This window comes from Aythya marila, assembly GCF_965140915.1.
Source record: "Aythya marila genome assembly, chromosome: 1".
Classification (NCBI taxonomy): domain Eukaryota; kingdom Metazoa; phylum Chordata; class Aves; order Anseriformes; family Anatidae; genus Aythya; species Aythya marila.
Window position 1 is genome coordinate 151032548 of NC_139042.1, and position 25093 is coordinate 151057640.

Here is a 25093-nt window from a genome sequence, read left to right on the forward strand (position 1 = left end):
AATTTTTCCTTTAATGCAAGACATGTGAAAAGAATAAAACTGTTCTGCACAAGGGAGTGACAAGATGAGCAGATCACAAGGAAATGGGAGAGTCTGCCTTGTACCATGATATTCTCTGTTCAGCAACTGCTCTGTCATCCCAGACACCAAGGGATGCAAGTCCCTGAAAGGCTCGTATATGCATCACCCAGGGACTGTGATTTCACACACCAGCTGTGGGAGTCTGCATCCCCACACCAAAAAAAACCCTCCACGCTGAAGAAGTGGCAGTCTTCCTCCAGACCAAATGACTAAACTGTTCTGCTTTTTTTTTTTTTTTTTAATTAATTTATTATTTTTTTTTCTTTTTCCAGACCAGAAATTTGTAAATTTGTAGCGAGAACTTACAGCACATCTGTTTCCCAAGAAGTAGTTTTCCCCCAAATGAACATTGTCCTTCTTCACCAGATGAAGCTTCATTTGAAGAGTTACAGAGCACTGCAGCTACTCCTTATGTGGACACCACTATCCTTGTTGAACCTCAGAGTCCCTGGTGTACTTGAAGGGTTTCTTGTGGGTCCAATGCCTGAAGCGGAGGAGCTCAGTGGGACATCACTAATGCTCAGGTCAGCAAGCAAGACTTTTTAATAACCCTTCACAGCAATATTCAAAGCTATTGCTGATATATGTCCACACGTGCTGCACTTAGAATCAGTCATGTCATTCCATCGTGACTTAAGCAGGCAGAAAGAATAAACCAGTTTTCTTCCCATTACAGGAACCCACCCCCTTGGAGAGCAAGAGAACATGAGGTTGAATGTTCAGCTCCCGTGAAATCAAGCTTGAGTACCAGCACAGCTACAAAGGCAGGCCAAAAAGGGCCAAAAAAGGACAAATTTACCTTCCTGCTTCTGAAGATGCTTTACTTTCGAAGAATGGCAGCTGCTCTTTTCTCCCCCCTCTTTCCCTTGCAGCCTTCCAAACTTTTAAGAGCTTTTGTTCTAAATGAAATCTTGAATTATGCACTTGCTGCTAGCTTCAGAGCAATTAAATTAAGCCACGTGGCAAGCTGCCCAATGTCACTACCAAAACTCAGGGTGTTTCAGCATCATTTATTGAACAGTTTTTACATGATGCTTACTTAAATCACAAAAAGAGAACAAATTAGGCTGTTGCCAGGGCAACCAGAGAATCTGCTCAAAATTCAGGAGAAGCTCGGGAGGGGGAAAGCTCTTCAATGGAAAGCTCTGCATCACGAATATGGCCCTTGGTTATCAAATCCCTTTCAAGTTAATTCCTAGCATCAAAGCCTCCCTGACTAAAGGTTTAACAATCAGGAGCCAAACTTTGGCTAAAGAGGGCACAGGCCAGCTCTGCCAGCACTACTCTGAACTTAGTTCTGGTGAGAGGTGCCCAGCTGAGAGCCCCATAGAGCAGCCACTGCAGCAGTAGTGCACAACCAGAGAGGGTGGGAGAAACAACATGAGGCTTCTTTGTGGACAAGCATTGAATAAAAAAAAAAGCAGATCACAACATTCACAGAGAAGGTGGGGAGGGAGACAAGGACTCACAGTCCCAGTTGCTGCCTGTGGAAAACATCTGAAAGCTGGGGTAAGCTGAGTGAAGTCTTCCACCAATTCCATGAAGTGAGTTAGAGCAAACTTGAGGACAAAATGGCAAGACAAAAAGCAGGATGAATGGTGTCAGAAAAAGCTGACAAGTTCAGCAAATGGAAGGTGGGATACTAAAGATTTTTACAGGAATTAAATCCTTAGTAAGGCTGTTGAATATTTTTGAATATTTCCCATCAAAGCTGGTTCTCTGGGTAATTTCTTTTCAGCTGAACATTTATTATTATTATTATTATTGTTATTATTATTATTATTATTTATTTATTTATTTATTTATTTATTTATTTTTATTGCAAGCACTCTAAGAAAATCATTAGTTTAGGAGAAATTTTGAAGTGAAGTCTTTTGTGTCTCAATTGCAATAGCTGAAGTGTTTTTGGATGAAAACAGAGAACCTCTTCTTTTTATGAAAACTTTCAGAAAGTTTTGGAGTTTACCTGGAAGATCTTTACTTCCTTGTCATTATTTCTGATCAATTTCTTGCCATTGGAAGTTTCCATGTGTTCATTTGAAATGATGCTTCACTGGGCACAAGCCCCTTTTGTAGGACAGAGACAAAAAAGGGGGCATACTCAAAGTTAAAGAAAATGAAACACACGTAGATGGAGTCAGCTTCTGTGAAAAGCTTTTCTCTCCGGGCTGGATGAAAAACATGTTCATAGATAAAAAAAGGAGCAACTTAGAAATTTAGGGAGATATATATGATTGTATTGTGAGTGTTGTACTACAAATGTGGGATACTTGCCAAGGCAAAAGCACACATACTGCAGGGATCCAAACATTCAAGAATTTATTAAAAAATCCCTAGTCACAAGTATTAATTATCAAGATATAAGTCTTACCTTATCTGATGTCCTGTTTACTCTTTGAGTCCCAAGACTGACTGACAGTCTGCCTAATTCTGCATGGCAATGTTTCAGCACCTTGTGTTGGAGAAGTTGATCTTTTGATGGAGTTGTCTTGCTACTGTTTGGGTGCCACCTTTATAGATTGCTAGTGTAACCTGTGATTGGTTTGACCTGAATATAAAACAGGAGCTGAATTGTCTCTCTACTTGCAGATGAGTCTGGATATTTATTTTTTTCTTTCTTTTCCCCCAGCTAATAGTCATTAGCTAATGACATTGTAGCAGCAGGACTGGATCAGACTGCACACACGCCATGGAGGCTTGTTTTGAACCCACAACATGAGGCAGAGATCAGAGGTTGGAGTGAGTATTTTTTCATGCTGAATATATTGTGAGAGCCTCTTTAGCAACTGTCAGCTTGGCAAACATGCTCTTGGGATGGTGTAACAGCAGCAGAGGCATTCATATGTTGGGTTTCACAGAAATAAATCTGAGAAATAACAGGATAGCAATGGGCTCCTTCGCAGAGTCTGGGATGCTGTTTTCTGAAGTGGGATGTCTTTGGGACAAGCTGCATTTTACCTACTCAGGTTGAGGCATTCTGCTGGGGATTCAGTGCTACTGCTTACATGTATGGTGGTCTCCATAAGAAGCATATTGTCATACTATTGAAAATATGTTTCAGTGTCCCACACATGCTCCTAACTAGAAGAATTTTTCATTCTTCAGCAATTGTGACTTGTGATTACAGTGAACTTTTTGAAACTTTCCAACTATCCCTTCTTAATCTAGAAAGAAAACAATAACTACTTTACTTACATTAGCAACATATTTCTATAGCAAGTTCATTGGTTGCAATTTCTTGCCATCTCAAGCATCATAGCAATGTTATAAATGGCTCAGGATTCAAATTAGGATTAAATAAAAAAATAGGATTTATTGAAAGAATATAAAGGAATAGAGGTAAGCAAACAGCGCTGGGTGCACCGGGAGTCTCCGCTCCACCAGGATGCAGACCAGTTACATCAAGCAGCTGATTTTTATGCTCCTAGACTAATACATATTCATTACTACTTCTAAAAAAAATAGATTATTAAAATTAGCTTCCGGGGTGCAGTCCCTCCTACTGGAGCATGCGCAGTCTCCTCTGGGGTCTCTTCTGGGGGTCTCTAGGGGTCTTTCATGCTGAAGGCTCGTAGTCTTCCTCTCCACCTTTGTACTTACTGGGCACCATACCAAGTTTACGGAACATCTTCTTCAAGTCTTGTCTCCCAGCCGCCCTTCAGCTTCTTTCTCCTTCCTCTTTATCTCTCGGCCCCCCCTAACCAGATACCAAAGATCCACATAGTATCCCATAACAGTCACTAGTTGTTATCAGTTGTTCTGAAACTCCCAGACACACGAGTAATTAAAACATTCTTCCCCAGCCATTCACAGACACATCTATAGCAGTGTTAGAAATAGAAGTCCGGAATAACAAAAGCCAACAGGTTCATAAATTTAAGAAGTGATAAATTGACTAGAATGAGGGGGAGACTGGGACACACTGCATCTGTGGTTCAAGAATTAAATTGCCAGTGCAGGGCCCAGAGGCAGACAGGATTCAAACAGAATTGTTCTTTATGGACACGAATTGTTAAAACATTCCTCACAGCAATATGGTGTCTTAGAAAGATGTACTTTATCCAACTATGTTTTTTTCTGATGCAAGAAAACACAAATATAATTTTACTTTATTTTATTTATATATTTATTTTTTTTGACAGAGTCTCTTTAGTACTAATCAACTTTGAAAATACAAGTATACTGCTGCTTCCCCAGATCACCTGCCATACTTTGCAAAACACTGTTCCTAGGCTGTGGAAGTCTCTGATGTGAGAAGAACATTCTTGTTTATTCCTGGGACAATTTTCTACCTCCCTACGGTTAGAAGAGAGACATACCCTAATCCCCTGTTGACACAGACAATATCTGAAACATTATGACATTCATTTAGGATAAAGGAAACAGAGGGCCCAAATGTGAACAAGGCAAACCAGAGACTCATCTCTGGGTCCTTCTCAGGGCAGGAACTTCCTATATCAAGAGCTTACCAGTTCTTCAGAAGGGAGACAACCATTGTACTTCCTGCACAAATGATTCCATTAAGTAGAGGCTCCAGTAACACTGGGTCAAAGTCCAACAGGACCAACAACCAAGACAACCATTAGAAAATGAAATTCATGTCAGTAGATTGCAACTCACAAAACACAGCTTTGACTTATTTCTCTTACATTCCTGTTTGCTTTAAGATTTTCATCCAAACTACAAATCCTATACTGGACATATGGAGCTGGAACTGGCAATATGTGTTTTTGTTTCTTTGCTTTCTTGAATTGGAAAAAACTACTTAATCTTGCAGAGTTTATGGGGCTTTTGACAACCAGGGAGAACATCTGGTACAAAATCTGAGGCTGAACATCACATTCGGAAGGGAGGGCTGACCTGAATTCTTCTGTAGCTTCTTTAAGCCAAGGGATACTGTTGCAAGGTGCAGCTAAGCCATCACTTGTGCACTGACCAGATCTTGTTCTTACCTCACTTATTCCCATTCAAGAAGAATAGATCTCACAATGCCAAAGGATTCATAATAGGGCAAAACTCATGTAAAGTTATAGCAGGATCATCATCCTCACCTTTAGCAGAGAATTATCTCAAAAGGACCATCACAGAGGACCAGGGCTATAGCAATGGAGTAGCTCAGGAGAACCAAAAGCTGATTTGGCCAACTGGTTTGCTACAGAGAGTGTTTCTTCAGGTGTCTCCATGCTCTCGCATCTTCCTCCTCCTCCCTTCCCTGGTTGCCAAGCAACCATGAAAAGGACTGGAGAGCTTGATGGAAGAAACCACCCCCGGGGCACTGTGTGGGATGTCTTTCCTGGAAAATCCTCAAGGACAAAGCAGCCTTAGCCTCAGAGACAATGTCTCACCATGAAATGATGCTTTGCATGAAGATTGGTCATGGGGCAAGTGGATATGTATCCATAATAACCAGAATAAATTCTTTTATCAACTCTAAGCTTGCTTCTGAGCTTCCTTGGGGCTCAGCTGTTCTCTGTCAATCCAGCAGATCAATAACTTAGGAGCTGAAGCATAAAAATCATGAGCCTGTAGGGCAGGAGACCTCACAATACCAGATACCCCAAATCAGTGTTGTGGTGTCTCTGAGAATCACTGTTGTAGCTGGTCATGGACATATGTTTAAACACTGACTTAACAGTGTACCCCATACGACAAATACAAAAAGCATGTAAAAAAAAAAAAATCCAGAAATCTGTTGGCTAATAAAAACTTGGGCACCAGTGGATAAGGTGTAACATCAGCACTAGAAAGTGAAATGGAAAGCCCTGTACTGACTCCATCAAGTCCCTTGGCCAACTTGTCTGGGGGAGGCTGTCTCATTCTCCCAGGTCTACCCATCTTCCCATTCTCAGCGTTTACACTGATGGATAACAATGTCAGTATAAACCCTCTGAACAAAAGAAATTAGGATCTGCTATTCGGAACTGCAGAGTACCAACACACCAAAATGGCATTATTAGTATTCCAAAATTGAATTTAGTTTACAAAATGGTGGCATCAACTAAACACAGGTACAAAGTCAGGTAAAAAATGTCTGGAAAGTTAAACACACCTCTGATTTTGTTTTCAAAACCAGCTTGATTTTCAAAGTCTCACCCTGTGCAGGACTGAATGTAACAAGAAAGAGAAGAAAAGGAAAGAAGGCAAACTTCCTGTTTCAGAAACTTTAAAAATACTTTTTTTTTTTTTTTTCTCTGTGATTAAGCTGGATTATTGATACTTTTCAGTATTTCAGGCATATTTTTGAGACCTATTGCTGCACAACAAAATCTAGTTTTTATCTACTTCCATACATCATGCCAGAAAAACAATTTTTTTCTAAGCAATAGTTTCCATTTTTATTACCTAGTGTTGTGTCTAAAATGATAATGGCTGTACCCTGAGGCCATTCAACCCAATAGCAATCACTGCAGACTCTGAAGCTGCATAGTTTTGAACCGCATCTTAACCGTTTATCACAAATGTCTTGGGAATTAAGGAACAGTTTTTGCAGTTTCCCTAAATATTCTTCTTCCCTCCCTGTCCTTCTGAGTAGTCAATTGCTATTTATGTATAGCCCACACAAAATGAATTATTACTAATCAAAATCACCCAGTCAGAACTGGACCTGGATGTTATCCCTCACTGAAAGGAGAAATGCTTTTGATTTCCCCATACATCTGCCCAGCTAAGTGAACTTTTGTTTTGCTAGCAAGGAGATCATGACTTCAAAGCTTCTACTCCAATTCCTGCTGCTTTTATTTGAGTTTTGCTTAAATAACTGCCTCAAGCCTTCAAGTTTGCAGCTTACATTAGCCAGAGGAAACTGATTTTTCCTTGGGTCCTCCAGCAGTGCAATACAGGTAGCTGATTTTTTTTTTCTGGTATTTTTTTTTTTTTCTGGCACATCCAAGGTTCTGCTGTCCCCTAAGGTAACAGTTTGGCTTGCTGCCTTTTCTATTGAGGTTTGAAGCACAAAGCAATACTCCATTACAAAAATCTCAATACTACCTTTACACTTATTTGAATAGAAAATTGAGGTTTAGAGTGATGAAACAAAGGAGATTAAGATGTAGGAATATATATATATATATATTTTTTTTTTTTTGCTGAGTTGTCTCTTTCCTCCTTTTAAACACCTCTTATATTTAGCACCTGAGGGTAGAAAACAAAACAAATGCTCTGATTAACTGCTCTTTTTTTTTTTTGTTGTTTGTTTGTTTTGTTTTGTTTTGTTTTGTTTTAATATTAAGGTGTACCTGCTATTAAGGGTAGAATATTGGAATTATGAATTCTGGCAACTAAACCTTACTATTTTTTTAAATGGTCTATCCCTCTACCAGTTATAGTATTTAGAATAAGGAAACAACATGTGAAAGGCTTTCCTTGGAAGAATTAGATAGGTTGGATGGAGGGGCACATTTTTCTGCATAAATCAAAGATCTCGGCTAGGTACTCTTGTGCAGCAACTGCTGCTTGAAGCATCAGCTACAGCAGCTAGAGAGGCATGTTTGCAATTACCATAAAATGCAGGACAGAGCAGGGGACAGGGTGAGTTGGGAGGAATGGGGAAAAGGTAGAAAGGGGAGAAAGGACAGGGAGAACCAGTAGAATCGAGGGCAATGCAGAAGGACCCTGGTGTAGCCATTCAGGCTCCTTTAGGGGTGAAGAAAGGTGAGGAAATAAATTCTCTCAAGAGTACACATATCCTAGGGGAGCTTTTCAAACAGCACTCTGCAATGGGCAAATAACCACTGTACTCCAGCATAACTCACTTCCCGGGGGCATAGGAATCTAATGAGAAATTACTTGCAAGGTTGTAAAATGAAACCACAGACAACATGAGCAGAAAAGTCATGTTTTAATTTAGAACTACTCATTGACTGATAAGAGGGCCAAAATACAAACATGTTCCCTAATGTTGTTGGCTAAATGCCTTTCTCAAAGCATGTTAAAGGGAAAGGAGACAGCTGCAGCAGGCTGGAGTAAAATTGAGAAAAAACAGGGCATCTGCTCCAGCTCCAGACAGAATTGTAAGGACCAAATGGCACACGAGGACAGCAGTGGTATTGACCATCTTTCTCATCATTGGTACCTCCCATATTTCTTCCAGTGCATCATAAATAATATGACTTCAGGAAAACTTTTAAAATAGCCTGTTCTTCAGAGATGACATACTTGGATCAAAGAAGTCAGAGTTATTCTACAGCAGCTTTAGAAGCTGTGGTACACATTAAGGGTGTTTACAGCCTTAACGATAACAAATGTGATATAGTATGCCTATAAAGCATGTAAGTGATAGGCAATGACACCCCATCAGTTTCCACTGGTTTTCTCTGGTACTGTCCTGCAAATGTACTTAAACAAAAACATGTGGTTATATTGTCTCATGAACAGCCAGGAAAATGCTTTCATATCTATAGCTCAGACATTTCACTGATCTCTGCAATGGGGTCTTCTTTACTCCCTGTATTTTTCTACTTCTGCTACCAAAATGACTACCTGCCTGAACAAAACAATCTTTTAGCCAAGATTGATGTCTTTCCCATTTTCATGGGTTTAAAATTTATATATATCTTGTGTAGTTCTCGCTCCAGTTCCCAATGTTTTTGAAATGAACATATTTGGATAGCTTCAGGTTTTCTAAACCTTCAAAATTCAGTACATTTCTCTAGATAGCTTAATCAAATGTTCTGTTCCACATAAGCTTCTTTTCCCTTCTCTGGTTCATCAGGTACCTCTTCAGCTCAGCTCCTGAGCAGGCACTGAAAGACCCCCACAGAGGAGGAAAGACAACAGAACCCCAAATGCCATAGTGTCTGCCCTTTCCTTGTGAGCACAATCATGCAAACTCTGCCTCTTCACAGCTGGACTTAGAGCAAAAGTTCAAAACCACCTTACAATACATCCCCAGTGCCACTACATGCTAAGCAATATACACTAAACACTCAGAAAGGTTTATATTTTCTGAAAAGAGCTGCAACAATTTACTTGTGCTGAGGCTTCTTCTCCATACATATTTATGGGGTCTGTTTACTCAAATAAAGCAAAGTGTGAAATTCAACAGACACAGAACCTCACAGAGAAGTCTTCTGTCTGCTTTAATTAAAGAGGGAAGGAAAACACTCAAAGAGTCTTTACCGCAGTGAAAGTTAAAAAAAATAAATCAAGAGAAACCACTGTGGGCGGATGAAGCTTCTACATTTTAATGACTTCTGACATTTCTTAAAGTCCTCCAGGCTTTCAAACCATTAGGATACAAGAAAGTTCGCTGTGGTCACTAGATAGGCAGATACTGCCCTGAAAGCAGATACTGCCAGCTGTTGAAAAGAACAAAACAAAACAAAACACCTTCTGCTTCAGGGAAGGGGAGGAAAACAACACGCTTTTTTAGGAGTTTATAGAAGTGTACAATATCCAGGATGCTAAGTATGGGCAGATCAGACTTCACCCTCAATTAAAGCTTTTTGTCTTCAAGCAAGAAAAACACAGATATTGGGAACATCAGTTAGGAAATAAACAAACAAACAAAAATCTACCTGTGCAAATGAGAGATGAATATGCAAGTAGAACCACCATGCTTTCCCATGTCCCTCTCTGTTTTGCTTGGGTTGAGGGTTGATTCACTTACAGTATTGAAAGGCCCTTTTTAATGAGTTGTGTGAAACCTGGCAGACACATAGCCTCTTTGAACAACAAAGAGTTTCCTGCATTAATGAAGGAGAAAAGAAACTCAAGAATTAATTTATTACAACACATTAATTACTGCATGAAATAAAAGTTCAAATAATCAACAGGAACCACAGGGGTGAGGTAAAGGTGTGAGGAGATAAAATACATGCATTCAACTTGGGTGATGTGCAAAAACGGGCTTTGTTACTAACAAACAACAATATCAAAAATGCAGCTGGGGTTTGTGATTGTTGAATAATGGGGTTATATTGAGGGACCTTCTGAAGTTTATCTACTTGATAAACAACTACTCCAACCTTACTCAGAAAGAGCAAGAAGCAAGATCAAAAATAGAGATCAACCATAGCTAACAAGGGGGGGGGGGGGGGGGATAGGTATGCAGGATTGCACAACTTATTTTAAGACAGATACGTTACATATTGAAAGAGCAGCTATGGACCTGGAGAAAAGTTTTGCTACAAGAGGGGAGAAACACACTCACACAAAAACTATGCAACATTTTTTCCCCTGAAATATGGCTTTAATACTCTATGTTGTAAAAATTTGTGCCCATGGGATGGGGGTGGAGGGGCATTAAAACTTACAGAAATGACATGACTGAGGGAAGAAGTATGCTTATCTTTATTGATAGAATGGGAAAAAAAAAGTTACTACAGGATGAAATGTGAATACAAACATTTGCATGCACATGCATGCAAGAACAGAGTTCTTGTTTTGCAGAACATATTGGAATACCTCCTATAGGCAAAGCAGCTGGAAATGCCATCCTGCATACCAGTGTCCCAGTGCTCTTCCCTCTGATATATCTAATTAAGTCACAACATCTCCACTCAAAGACGGGATACCAACAATCTTATTCAGAGCCTAGCATTTTCAGGCTTGCATCTTCTGCCCACATCTGGGACTGGAACACAGTATTATTGCACAGTAGGCACTGTCCATATGATGTATTATATACAAGGGCACTAACCAGACTTGCTAGCTGTGCTGATGCCCTGATCTTGCTGATGACCAGGAAGAAGAGACTCAGTGCTACCAGGTCTTGATTTAAAGCTTGACTGGAAAACAGCCACAATGCTGAAGATGAAGAATAAAATGAAAGACCATAAACTTGCTGGATTAGCCTGAAGAATTTCAAGGAGCCAAATGCTGGGATAACGACCACCTTTTCTACTTGCCTGTAAAAAGAATTTCACAGGAATTGAAAGTTGAATATCTGTCTTACTTGTTGTTCTAGATTTCCTTTAAAGAAATAAAGTTTTACAATCAGTAAGAGATGTGGGTGATAAAGATTCTTCCTTTATAGCTGTGAACCCACAGAAAATAACCTTGAGCTACAGGTGGAGGCTCAGGTTTCCTGCAGTGCTGCTAACACTTCCCTCATGTGCGAGCAGCCGATGTTAGAAAGAGTCATTTTGTGACAAGTATTTGTTTCTGGATGTCCCACAAGGCCATATGGAGTGCAAATCAATTGCTCTAGGAAAAAAAGTATGATATGATGCTGTTAAACTGCAAAAGGAAATGGATCAACTAAACCCAAGACTGAGACACTCAGGATAGAAGCAACGGTCTCTAAGAGCGAGTTTGTTCTGAGGGGGACCACATCTTTGGTCCTGCTGTTCAGCTAATGCAGAATACTTCAAAGATCACACACAAGGCATGATGTGTGGCAACCGCTTTAAAGGGATCCCAGCAGGGCTGGCTTGAGCACATTTGCTAGGATGGTGTTTGCTGGAATACGACTACTGCTCCCCCCTCTCAGATCCCACTACAAGCACCGCTGGCTGTTGTGAGCAGCATCATGCATTGCATGCTGCACTTGCCTGAGGCTGGAAATCCATCTTCCCTCTTCACCCTCCTCCCAGCCTGACGCTAGTTTTGATGGGATATTTTCTCCCTGCAATAGCCTGGCTCCCAGCTTCTCTCTTTTCCTAAATGGGGACTGTTTCCTCCTCCTAACTATTCATGCAGGAGAGCAGATGGCAGGGGGAGTGGATTTCTCACTCACTGGGAGTGTGCTAGCTTATACAGACACTAGGCTTTGACACACAAAGGGGGAATAATGCCAACTGCAGAAGAAAGCAAGATTTTCCAGAGCATGACTTCTAGCTTCACCTGTTCTCTGTTCTTCCATTCAGGCACAACATATTTCGGGAAATACTGTTCATTTCTCAGTGAGCATTTATGCCAGTTGCATCACATCGTGTTTTTTCCTTCTCCCATTTTAAATTTTTAATTAGGCCATAAAAACAATTCACAGCATATTGTTTATCAAAATGAATGTAGTCTTTTCATTCTTTTCATCGCAAGGAACAGCTGCAGTTCAGTACAATCCCAAACATTTGGGAGCAAAATTTTTGAGTCAGTAGTCCTCTGCAAATCTTCTACATTCAGACATTGTGATGAGAGAAGCGGGACACGAGCAGGATCTTTCTGACCAAGTGGAGGACATCTGTAAGTACACTTTTCACAGTGCACTGGGACACTCACCAACCAACCCTATGCCTGGTTCAGTGATGAGGGCACTTCTGGGACTATTCCCAATAGGCAGTGTGTACAAGCCATGCTGTTCTGGAGTCCAAGAGTATTTACTGTCACAGAAATAGGTCACTCCATGCCAGTTAGCCTCGGTGCCCAGGGACACTCCTGGGCATGTATAATTTATTGGACTGAATGTAACTGTGCTGCAAGTACTCACACAGGCATTTCAGCTTTGCTGGCACAAGTGGCATTTTATTAGTGCGCTGAAATATTGGCACTCAAATGTGGCTTCAATAATTTATTGTTAAAGTTTCTGTTGCAGACATCAGCATCACCAAAAAAAAGCACTAAAATTCAAATGAGGATACATGTACACTTATTAGCCCTTTCAATCTGACCAGCTCCAGCTGATAGTCTGCTGCTATGGACTTTATCAGCAAAGCCACTGTTGTAGCATCATTAACAAAGAACAGAAATGTTTTACATGAAGCCTTTCAATCAAAATTTTGCCTAGATGGTTCTCTAGCAATAACAAAGTGCAGTCACCTTTTGATTTATGATGACATTCAATGGGTATCCCAAGAACAGCACAGAGAAAGAAGTCATTGGTAAAGGCCACTGGGGTCTGTCCTATTTTAATTGAAGCAACAATGCTGTCTTTGACTGCTACACAAGTACTGCCAGACTTTCAGATTTTTTTGCTGTTTTTCAGAGAGCCTGAACTGAAATGACCTTGCAGAAAACTATATTCAACTGAAAACAGCTATTCAGAATGAATGGACAAGTCAACCAAGTTCAGATTTTAATCTGTGGCTTCAAAAGCTTCTTTCTCAAGCTATAAATTAAGGTAACTGAGTCGTAAATCAGTGGAGTTGCAGTAGGGGAAAGCTGGTGAGAGCAGAGAAATCAGACCTGTCTGATGTTTAGCAGACTAAAGCAAAAGCTCTATTTCAATTTTATGTGAGGAGAATAGCATCAAAAGCCAATGGGCTTCTAAGCAGCAATCCACCAGTTTATCAAGAGTCTCACAGAGAAAAAGCCAGTGAAGAGAAATGAGGAAAAAAAAAAAAAAGAAAACACAAAAAACCCACATGACAGAGTAATTTAAGGTGCTGTCTTCAGGCATCAGAACCCATATAATTAAATCTTCTACTAATGCAAATGCAACTTTGCTTCTATTTGTCATCAGTGATGCTAGAATATTAAGGTAACACAGACAAAGGAAACCTAAGAAATATGTTTTCTTTACCTGTCTTACAGATAAAATGTAGAATAGTCTGAGAAGAAAAAGGAAGAATTACAACATTCCCCAGTTCCATTATAAGTAAAATGCAGTACACACAGCTCCTTTCTGGAATGGCTTCATCATCATCACAAAAATCAGGATATGGTGGCCATTATGCTCCCAATAATCCCTACCATGAGACTGGGTGTCTCTGATGCCTGAGAGGTGACTTTTTGCCATGAGGCCAGTCAGCAACTCTCCTTTGCACACTGCAGTATAAGCTGTGCGTTCAAAGAAGGAAGCTGTAGGAAAAGCAAACCAAGTAATCTTTCAAGATTCAACAGGGAAGCACAAACTCAGCTCAGTCAGGTTTAGTCTCTGAAGTCATACAATGATTAATCAATTTATCAGGGGTTCAATAGCCTGAGACCAAAGTTATGTGATGGATTTTTAACCACTTTGGACTTGTGCCCATCTAGCCCTCTAAGATGAGGTTGAGACTTGGCCAAACACTTCTGAGTGCAGCAGTGTTTTGTTGGGTTGTGAATTTAGCCATTGGATCATGAAATATTTTTTATGTGTGTGTGTGGTGCTATTGTTTACATAAAACAAGGAAACATATAAAGCTATTTACTGCAATGAAGGCTTTCTAGAATATCAACAGCCTTTGGAATCAACAGGGAAGCTCCTCTGAGCAGTTTTAGTAGTGTTCACAGAGCAGGGCCTTGGGACACCATTCTGACTCACTTACCCCAGGGTTATTCCAAGTATTCCAGACCAGTCACATTAGTAACCAAAGCAGTGCTCTCCAGTCCTATTAGCATTTGTAATTTGTAATACTAGTAAGCTTTTCTTAGCTGCGTATGTCCTTCGTATGCAGTGCGTAGCTGCGTTTTCTCTTACAGTGCTCTCTGGGACAGCACATTCAAGTCCAACCCATTGTGTTACACACATCTGGACATGAGATGAACTGCTAATGAATTTTTCTGACAGAAAACTTGTTGACTTCTAGTTTTCCCTGTACAAAAATGACAGGTTCTTTCTCTTTGCATGAATGATGTTAAGTGAGTATGCAACATTTGAGTCTGATCTTTTTTTTCCATAGCAGGGAAAAAATCTTTTCAGGAAGCCTGCTCTCAGGTTAGCTGCCAGCACCCTAAGTGGCATATTTTGCTTGTTAGAGATTGTCTGTAAGAGAAACAATTTTCTGGGCAACTCCATCCCACCCTCTTGCTGTACTTTATAACTTGGTTCTCCTTCTTCCCCAGTACCAACTGTTGCTGAGTCACTGGATTTTTTTTTCCCTTCTTCCAATTTGCTGTAATTGATTTATGCTGAAGTTCTATTGATCTGTTGAGGATGTGTGCATGGGGGAATTTCTTGACAGGTCTGAGGCCGCAGGTCTATGCCTATTAGTGAGTGAGTGCAGGGAAGTCTGATAGGCAGAGGCGTTGGGCCAAATCTCAATTATTTTTTACTGAATACCATTTCTGCATTCATCCTCACCACCACTCATACATAGCCTAGTGGAAACATTTCATAGCCTAGTGGAAACATTTCAATGGCCACCTGAAATCATGATAGTTCCTGTCTTTCCCAAGCCCTCAGACAGACAGGAAGGGAAAGAAAAGAAAAAAAATAAAATAAAAAGCAGAATCAAGTAGAACAACAGTCAGACTAAGCCTGTTATCTGCAGTGGTACAGATGTTTAATCCACTGAATTAATGAATCTAGTTCTTGCAGCCCAAGCTGCTGCTTAATCTCCTTTATATATATGTATTTCAAGTACTGTAGTTCTTTTCCTTGGGCATTAAACTGCTGTTCCACCCACTGCTCACCCTGAACAGAGCACTTTCCTTTCCTTAGGCATTATGCACCCCCCTCTTAAGGCAGTAGAGCCTGCTGGAAGCTGCACAGCCCTAAGCACAGCCACACCAGTTCTCAGCCACTGCTCCCTCAAATGTTAATCATTTAAAGGTTACCAAATGTTTATCCTCGGCCATGACGATGTTCAGTGATGTTTTATAAGGTCTCGTTACTGGTTAACAAAACAAATAGATTGTTTGTCCCGAACCAACACACATCGTCCATCTGAACAGCCTCCTGCCTGATTTCAAACTCTCCAAGGTTTCCCCAGCCAAGCTTCCAGGCATTATTCATAAAGGTGCCAGCACTTTACTGTACTCCTCGGACCTTTGGATTAGCTTTGTAGCATGGATGCAGCCAAAGCTGGGCTGAGCAGAATGCACAAAATGCCTGCTTCTCTTTGTATCACACAAAGCTCTCCCATTAACAGTTCCTGCAATGCAATGTCATTTTGACATTCAGCACAAGAATCGTTTGTGGAAACAGATTAGTCCTTGTATTTGGAGTGCTTCCAGCCAGCAATAAGAGGGATTTGATAAAATTGGAGGTCTGCTGTGGTTCAAAAAGCAGCTTCGACATACATGTACACCTAAGTGTCTGCAAGGTATTCTTTCTCTGCCTATACAAGCTACATTGCACAATGTTAGAAAAGGGAAAAAATGTGAGTGTAATAAGGCAGTTGTAAATGGGGTATGCAAATACAGCGGACACTTACATGTTTGTTTTGAAAATTTGTGTGTGTAGAAATAATGAGGCCCAGCAGAGTTGATATAAAAGACACATACTAAGCCTGCATGACTAGTTTCTGGAGATGGTCCCATTGTAGTGCAACATTGATGCTGATCGGCATACATTGCACTGGATTATTCCCTTCCCCCACCTCTGAGATTTGTTCTATCACCCAATAAATTTGATCTTCATTATTATGACTTAGAGGCCAAAGGCTTTGTACTGCTCTGGCAGCACAAGGTCTCAGGAATTGTCTGGACTTGTCTCAAGTGTGAGCTGATTTAGTTTGTTCAAGCAATATTTAAACTGTTGCTTAAAGTTGTTTTATTTTCACCTTAATTTAGAGGGGTATCAAGTAGTTATTCAATGTGGACTGCAATGTCCCGTACAGAAGAACAGCATGTGGTGTGGATGAACAGACACAGGACACTGCCAGAGGCCCCAGACTGTAGACACAAGTTGTGATGATCAGTGAATTGCAGCTCCAGCTATGCAAGATTTTATTTTTCAGTTAAGAGCAGTTTTAGAGATAACAACAGAAAAAATGAGCAACTGAGAACCAATAAAAGGAGAGCATGCAAGTAGGTGGATTAAGTGGAAAAAAACAAACAAACAAACAAACAAAAAAAAACAACAAACAAGGAGTCTAAGGCTAAGGAAGAAGTGGCTGTATGCTTACCAGCAAAAGAGGAGAAAAAAATTTCCACAGATGTTATCTAAAACAGCATAGCCCCCTTGAGAAAGGCCTCAGGACACTGACAGATCATCAGGCCCTTCCCCTCACACATGCATGATTTTTTCATAGAACAATTTTAGCTGTGTTAATGAGGCTTTTCTATATTAGCTTGGATTATGAGCGTATAGCATTGTAGCAAGGTTAACAGCTAGGACTGATTGACTGTTAAAACAATAAATCATCGCCATTCTTGCCTGAAGCTCATCATACACTTTTTCTAGCAGAAAGCAGACAGATACTGAAGATGGCTGTATGGTTTCTTCCCATGATACTGGAGCTGCAGCATGCTGACCAGCTTGGACTCTCAAAGATACAAGGAACAGATGCCCAACTTGATCTTCTTTTTCTTTCCTAGGATCTTCCACAGCTGACTCAGACATACACCACAGGATCTGGCAGTTTTACTACCTTATTCAGAGAAAGGAGCTTTGTTCTTATTTGTAAATAATTTAGACATTTTCATGAATGTCAGATAATCTTAAGTTAATTGATACTCTAGTTCTGGGGCTCCTATGAACTTTTAAATCACATTGCAGGTCAAATTGAAGGATGTTAACCCTTTCCCCTGGAATTATCTAACAACCTTTCCTGATCAGACATTGTTAGCTATACCAAGCAAATGGTGATTCTGGAGAAGTAATGGTAGAAACAACATTGTTAAATACTTGGCCTGGAACTTAAAAAGAACCACTACCAACAAAATCTTTCTACTTGTTCCTGGTAGCAGTTGTAACTTTGATCCTAAATTGTTCCTGAATTTTCAAATGGTATATGACAAACTATTATGAACCTGGAGTTTATTCTTGAGTAACAGAAAATTAGGGGGATGTCTATATAGAAATAACAGTGCTGCATTAAGACTAAACTAAACTCTCAGAATAGTTTCAATGTACAAAGTTTCAATCCTATGATTAGGAAGATTTGGAATATCATCCCTTCCATTTTCCTTCATCAGAATGAAAGATGTCATTTCTGATCAAAGTAATTCAGCATCTCCGATTTGAAGACTTTCAGGAAGTGTTTTTCCTTTGTTATGTTTCTGTCTCTATTGAACAGACGAGAAGCCAACTTTAAATCATTTAAGCTTTCCAGGGATGAAAGCTCTATTTCTGGACTAACTCTATTGAATACACCACATGTAACTCAGTCTTTGTGCCAGGAAAGAGCTTTGAAACCACCTCTCAGACACACAGAATGACACGAGCCCAATTCTGCTCTTTGGTCATGGAGTTAAACACTACATGGGGCTGACACCAAACTGAGAGAATTTACATCAGAAATGACAGATGGCAAGATGGTTGCTACCACTATCAACTCCATTCTGCCACCAGCTTTCACGTCTGAACCTGCCTAACACCAGGACAGCTCCAGTTTATAGCTGTTAGAACTGAAAGGATGCATTTTTCATGTCAGCGGAGCAGAACAGTTGGTAATTTTTCCAGAGCAGAGATTACAGCCTGAAGCCTGCTGCCTCCAGTTCTGACATGCCGTTCAGAGAGTCTCTGTTGCTGGGTACCAAATATCTGATCCATGACCCATGAAAGAACTGGAAAGAGGACTACCAGATGATGTGCATGTAGTGTGTTGATATTTCTGCAGCATGTTGATTTTTCTAACAATCCCTTAAAAACAATATATTATGCACAGTAGTTTGTTCACTAAAAATGCTGAGATTTAGCCAAGTACATGTATTTACATATGCACACTTACATGAGGTAAGCTTTCATATACACAAATCGAATAACAAGTTCTACAGACAATTTGGTTAGTCTAAAACACATTTATGTTTGGAGACAGAAATCGACACAGGCAATATTATAAGAAAGGAGGACAGTCATCTGCCCTTTTTCCTCTTCACAGTTGTGGAAACCTTGCAGAAGGCTTCTCATTACAGGGCTGCCCTGGGCAGGGAGATTTACAGAAGTCTATAGGCTTGGCTGTGAACTACTGAATGCTAAGTCAAAGACAAGGTACTGTGTCTAAAGTGAAGCCATATTTCAAATCTGTCAGTGAAATTCTCTGATACACTACCAATGGTGTCTCCTGGCTAGTTTAACTTAGCTGGAAGCAACACAGCCTGCCTAGAGAGCAACGGCCCCTTCCGTGACCATCCTCTTCTCTCTGGTGGAGGCAGCATCGTCCTTAGTAGGTCACTGAATCCAGTCTCCCGTGGAGAGAAAATATACCTCAGGAAACAACGTATTGGCTGTTTGTTGTTCAGGCATGTGTACAGATAACTTAACTCTCCCAATCCTACCCTGAAAAAATCTCCATAAGGCTGACTCCTACTGTTCTGGACCATCTGGATACATTAATTCTAAAGTACTGTAATAGAGAAGCAGTCATTTGAGTCCATACTGTACTAAAAGACAATATGCAGTGTTAGCTGGGCACCAGATAGGGCATAGATTAAATATGTTCACCAGTTGCCATGTGACATTTGTACTGTGCACGTAGAATATGTAAGTATTTAACATTAAAAATACCAGGTCGAATAGGTCACTTGATATACCTTAAAGGTGCCCTAGCAAAACAGCTAGATTCTGCAGGACTTCAGTGGCTGTAGTTCAAGCCTCAACACTGACAAGGCAGTCTAAGAACACTAGGAAGGAGAAAACTGCATCATTTTTTATTTTTATTTTTTTCTCATTAAGAATATTATCCACACCTAGAAGTAGACTAAAACATCTTCCCTTAAAGTACAGCATACGAAACACACTCTGGCAATCACGTCTTTCTGAAGTATTCAGGTCTAGTAACCAAGGCCTGCAGTTATCACAGTAAGGTAGCTCTTACGCTATTATGTGCCTGATGCAATTCACTGTCTCTCTTACAAAAGAAAGCGGTGAACATACCCCAGGCCAGTATCCCGTGGAATGTAATTCCAGCCAACAATGGAGAATTAAGAGATTACTCAGATGCAAATGCATCAGTAGGAAAAAGTGTCATTTGCTGCCTCTCCTACCGTTTCCTCACAGCATTTCTGTCACTCTGATTTGCTGCTCTTCTGCCCACGGAAGCAAAGGGTAATCCTGTTGTGAAACTACCTCCCATTCTGGTAATTAATTTGTTGCTTGAAGGAACACAACTAAACGACTCAATTTCATTTTGAAATAAACTCTGCTTTGCAACTCCTTTTGCAGAAACTAAAATGGAGCTGTCTTCTGGACTGTGCTGTTCTTTCATACCGTTGTGCACTTGGTAAATTACATTAGCACAGCATGACGCTGGCAAAAGACATGGGATGCAGCCTCAACTGTAAAATCAAAACTGTTTGTCTGGAAGAAGGAGGGATATTGTCCCCTCCCCCTCTATCCATGATATTCATGGTACTGGAAAAGTACAGTTTGGCTACGCTCCCTAATATGTCATTAAAAAACTGTAGATATATTTTGCTACAACTTCTTTCTAACTGATGCTACATCCCTGACTGATTTTGTAGTCTGAGATCAGATGAAGTGACAAATCTACAAAACTTGCACTGTCAGATGTACGAGGACATATATTGTAATTTCTTCTCTCTGACCAGAATCAACTCAGATGTTACTTTCAAGAGTTTTGCTCAGCCTCTGCAAAGAGTACTGGCCAAATGTGAAGGTTTGATGGCCAAAGAAATTTAAGATTAATGATTCAGGAACAAGTCCTAGTATATTTCTTTTCAAGATGAACAACTTCAACACTTCCTCATTGTAGGACCTCTTTAGTATGCCTGTCTGGATAAGTGTAGCCAAGACACATAGCCCATTAAAGACATGTTTGTCATGGAACACCTCTTGACAGTCCCAGAAGGCTCCTCTCAAATTCAGGTAAATTCAGATGCCTTGAAAAAAAACCACACATTTCCATTAAAACAGCTAAACTTTTCTTTTGAATCAGTTTGATGTTGAATAACTGTTTCCCCTGTGAAAGTTTTCAGTGTTCAAAGTTTTGGGATATGATGAAATGACAACACCAAAAAGCATTAGAGACTTATCTTTTTACTTAAAATTCTGTGAAATCCTCAACTCCACCTTCTAAAGCCAGCTTTAAAACTTACTTATCAATTATTTCATAGGGTAGGGTTTTGTCCATGCTGAAGGCCATTAGAAACAAGTAGTTTTTAATGGACTCTTTAATGGACTTAAATGGTCTCTTATCTTAGTCACCCTGGCAATGAGCAAACTCCATAGGAATAGACTTAGAAATGCATCAGCTACAGTTACATGCAGCTGATAGAGCTGAAACTCAGATTCAGCTGTTTTAGTTCTGAGAGAAGCTTGTGCTACAGAAATGGTAGAGATATTTTAGAAATATAATTGAATGGTTTCTTTTTATTTGTTAATAATGCAACTTTGAAAGAATTCTTCAGTACCTTATGTCCCATTTGAGTAGAAAAGATCACTGCTGTGATGGTGTCAGGATGGAAATGGGACATAAGATTGCGTTGTAATCAGGTGAGCTTTTTTTTTTTTTTTCTTTTTTTTTCTTTTTTTTTGACAACTTGTAAGGCAGAGTACTTATCTGTTACAAGCTTCCTCTGTTGACATTGACCACTAAAACACAAGAACAAGAGAAGCATTGCTTTGCCTTGTGAACATTTAAGTAACACATTAGTATTTAATGGTGTTAACTACATTGCTTTTTGTTCGTTTGTTTGTTTGTTTGTTTAAACCAATGGGATTAAGTATTATAGTAGTTATAGTAGTGTTAACCTACCATACGACATACAGCCTTGCGCTGATGTGTTAGGCAATAATTGCTGTGACATTCACTGCAGAGCTAACTGTGCATATCAGATGGACACTACAGGTTTTCAAGGCCTTTGATACTCTCTTAATATGTTAAATTCATACTAAATATCCATGTATACTGTAAGGATAGGGCAGAAGAATCCCCAAACTGAGATAAATGTAATTAGGACTTGCCTCCACTTCGTTGCTGCCCATGAAGCAGCTTCTGCCTCAGCACCTTGGACAGAGGAACAAAGGTGAGCAGATCGGGATTGCACCATCCTTGGAGAGTGGCCACCTTCCCACGTATAAGCACACACATGAACCAAATAGTGCTCCTTCCCAGGTGAGAGCAATCCATGATACTCTCTCAGTTATGACCACTCCAAGAAACCCTACAGTTCTGGCATTAGCAATGATGGTATGAGGGCATAAAAACTAAAAGAAAAAAGGTGGATGGGATGAACACATGCTCCAATTTACCTGTTTAGTAACGTGTTTAACCTGCACTAACATGTTTAGAGCAGTAGGCAATGAGATGAGGAATACTTAACTACCGCAGCCGTATGCTGTCCGAACACTTCAAGTCCACCCAGGGATAAGCAATATTGACTAATAATCAATATTGTAGAAGAATGAAAATCCAGGTATGTGCAGAGTTACTACTACTGCAACTGGTGATAACACTTCAGCCTACAGCATTTCTAAAATGCGTAGCTTTTCTGAAGAACTGCTTTCAGACTGCATAGCTTTTTAATCAACCTGCAAAGCAACATGATCAAATAATGTAATTAAGCAAATGGGATCAGGGACCTGAGAAATGCCTTCAGTCCCATAGCAATTTACTGTAACTTGCTTGGCAGGAAATACTGACAGCTTAGCTAATATCTGGAGTACAGGTTTGGGTTTCATCAGCACAACTTGTCTGGACATTCTTCAAAGGACTTCATGACACCTCAAGAAGAGCTATATATCTACTGCAGGGACCACCATCAGTGAAGACATTTGAATTGTTCATGAAATCATGAATACCAACAGGTGAGGTTGCAGATATACATGTCTTTAAGAGGGCTCGGGTAGTATTTTTAAAAAGTCTTAGGGCAGCACTTGCCAAACATATGATGAAACATTTATGGGGAATTTGAAAAATGTTTCCATATATGTTATTTGCAAGATGTTTACAGAAGGTTAGCAACAGTTGCACATAAACTTGAGGAACTTTGTGTCAAGAGATCTAATAAAATACATGTTGAGTTTCACATTTAGGGAAGTATGTTTTTATCTTCCCTGCAAGAGGAAATAAAGCTGCTATCATAGTAGAACATTACTGTTCCATCTCAGAGCTATAGGAAGAGAGACTAATATTATCCTTGCAGAAAGATAATAGCAAACTGCCCAGAAGACAGAAGAATAGAGCTCATGTGGGGTGCACCTGTGAACACATCTGTATACATATAAATGCAAAAGTTTTAATTGTGAAGAGACTGAAGAGAGATGGTTGTGTTTCAATTTTAAATAGAAAAATCAGTTCCACAGACTAAACAATTATTCCCACAAGGTAAAGGCTGGAATATTTTCTGTATTTAAAGTCAATACCTCTAGATTTCTTTTATCATTCTGGAAAATGACATGGGGCAGGATTACTTGAGCATGTTTCATATTGTTATTGAGAAAGAAACAGAAGACAATACTGCATTAATGTATTCTTAGGGATGTCATGGACATGGGTGAGGCAAAATTGTGGCTAAAAGAATGAATCCTGGCCTGATTTAATTAAGGAATTTTATTTTTTTACTGTTATTGGAGCGGGGTGCATAAGATTGTCCAATAGAGGTAGGGAAGGAACTGTCACCCAAGGCACACTCCCTATAAAATGATACTAATACTAACTGAAACTTCAAAAAGCTAGAGCAAGGACTAAAACACTGAACCAAAGGGACTTCCAGTGAGTGACCGGAGACCTAGATCAATCAGATCATCTAGATCAGCTTACCTTGGTTTACCTGTGTGCACTATACCCAGACTATTTTAACATGAGTGCAAAACTCACCATAATGAAACAAAGTGTAAAAAGCTTGAGTGCAGTAGAAGCTTAAGACCATGGTTATTTTTTCCTGACTGCTATTTTTATAACTCAGAATAATTATATTCTATACCTCTTCCTGAAACTAAAGCTCTCCCAGAAGATGCTGTTCAACTATCAGTGTGAAGTACCTCCTTTGCTTTGAGCTTTACATACTTATTATAAAGCTGATGATCAAGCTTCCTGAAAGAGAGAGATGAACAGAAAACAGAAGAGCAAGAAAAAGTATGCATCTCACCCACACTTACAAAAATTGTCAGCCAACCTTGGTCACTCTTAATGTGCTAGGCATTAAGTTATATTTCCATGGATGTCATATAAACTAGACACAGAAGCTGAAGTGCTAAACTACAGTTTGACTTTAGACTCTTTGTCTACTGATGCTCCTAGGTCACTATGGTCCTGTGCTCTGCAGATGAGGAGTCAGATTCAATGATCTCCCTTTCATCAGTTCCCACAGTGAGTTCTTGGAGCAGAAATCAAATGCCAGCCTACCATCCTGAAGCATGTCCCTCCTTCAAGCAATGAGACCCCATCTCACAGCACAGTGAGAATGCACGCCTGAGGAATGACTATTTCCTATAGCACACTACAGAGCAACCAAATCTAGTATACAACTTTGGTTTGGGGAAGTTGGCTTCTGGAACGGTCTGAGCCTTGGAGGCCAGAGGAACAGCAGTTCATCTCCTTGGCTCACATTGCTCTTCCATGTTGACTTCATGTTTAAAGTTCTGAGTCATATTTTAGCACTACAGGAATGCAAAGTTTAACTATTGATGACAGGAATGAACACTGCATGACATTCAATACCACATTTAAAGATTAAATTTATAACACATTTGCAGGATTACCATATTCTGCTTACTACTGGTGGGACGGGCCAGCAAATACGCCAGGACAGCAGAACAGACACAGAGCTGATGCCTGCTTCACATATGTTAGAGCCAAGTTAGCTAGGGAGGAATAGGTTATGAGGAGTATTGGGTCTTGCTGGGAAGGAGAAAGAGCATGTCTACAGCCAGAGATGCTACCATTTAAATGTCTCCACCATTTCTCATCTTTTCTACCTGACTACTCAGTAAAAGGACTAGAAAGAAATCAGTAGCTTCTCTTCTTCACGCCCTGGACCACCAAATTTTGGCACCAGCAAGTAGTATTAGACAGGAGGAGAGGTGGAAGAGATTCTAACTTCTCTCTCATCAGAATCACAATGGAAATCACCACTACTGATAAATACATTGCCAAACTGACAATGTAACGTTTGCTCTTATTGGTTCACTTGTCTCCATGGAACCCATCAAGGAAAATTAATCTCCTGGCTGGAAGCAAGCTTTTGTCTGAGCCAAAGTCTTCCAGCTTGCCTTCAAGGAATTTCTTGCCTTTCAGTATGATTGAAAGCCTGTACATCACTGCTGAGCATCACCTCATTAAATCACTACTGAGCAGACCTCAGAGATGCTTCCTATCAACACCATGATAGAGCTTGGTGTTGCCATGAGGAAGGGGCTGCTGAA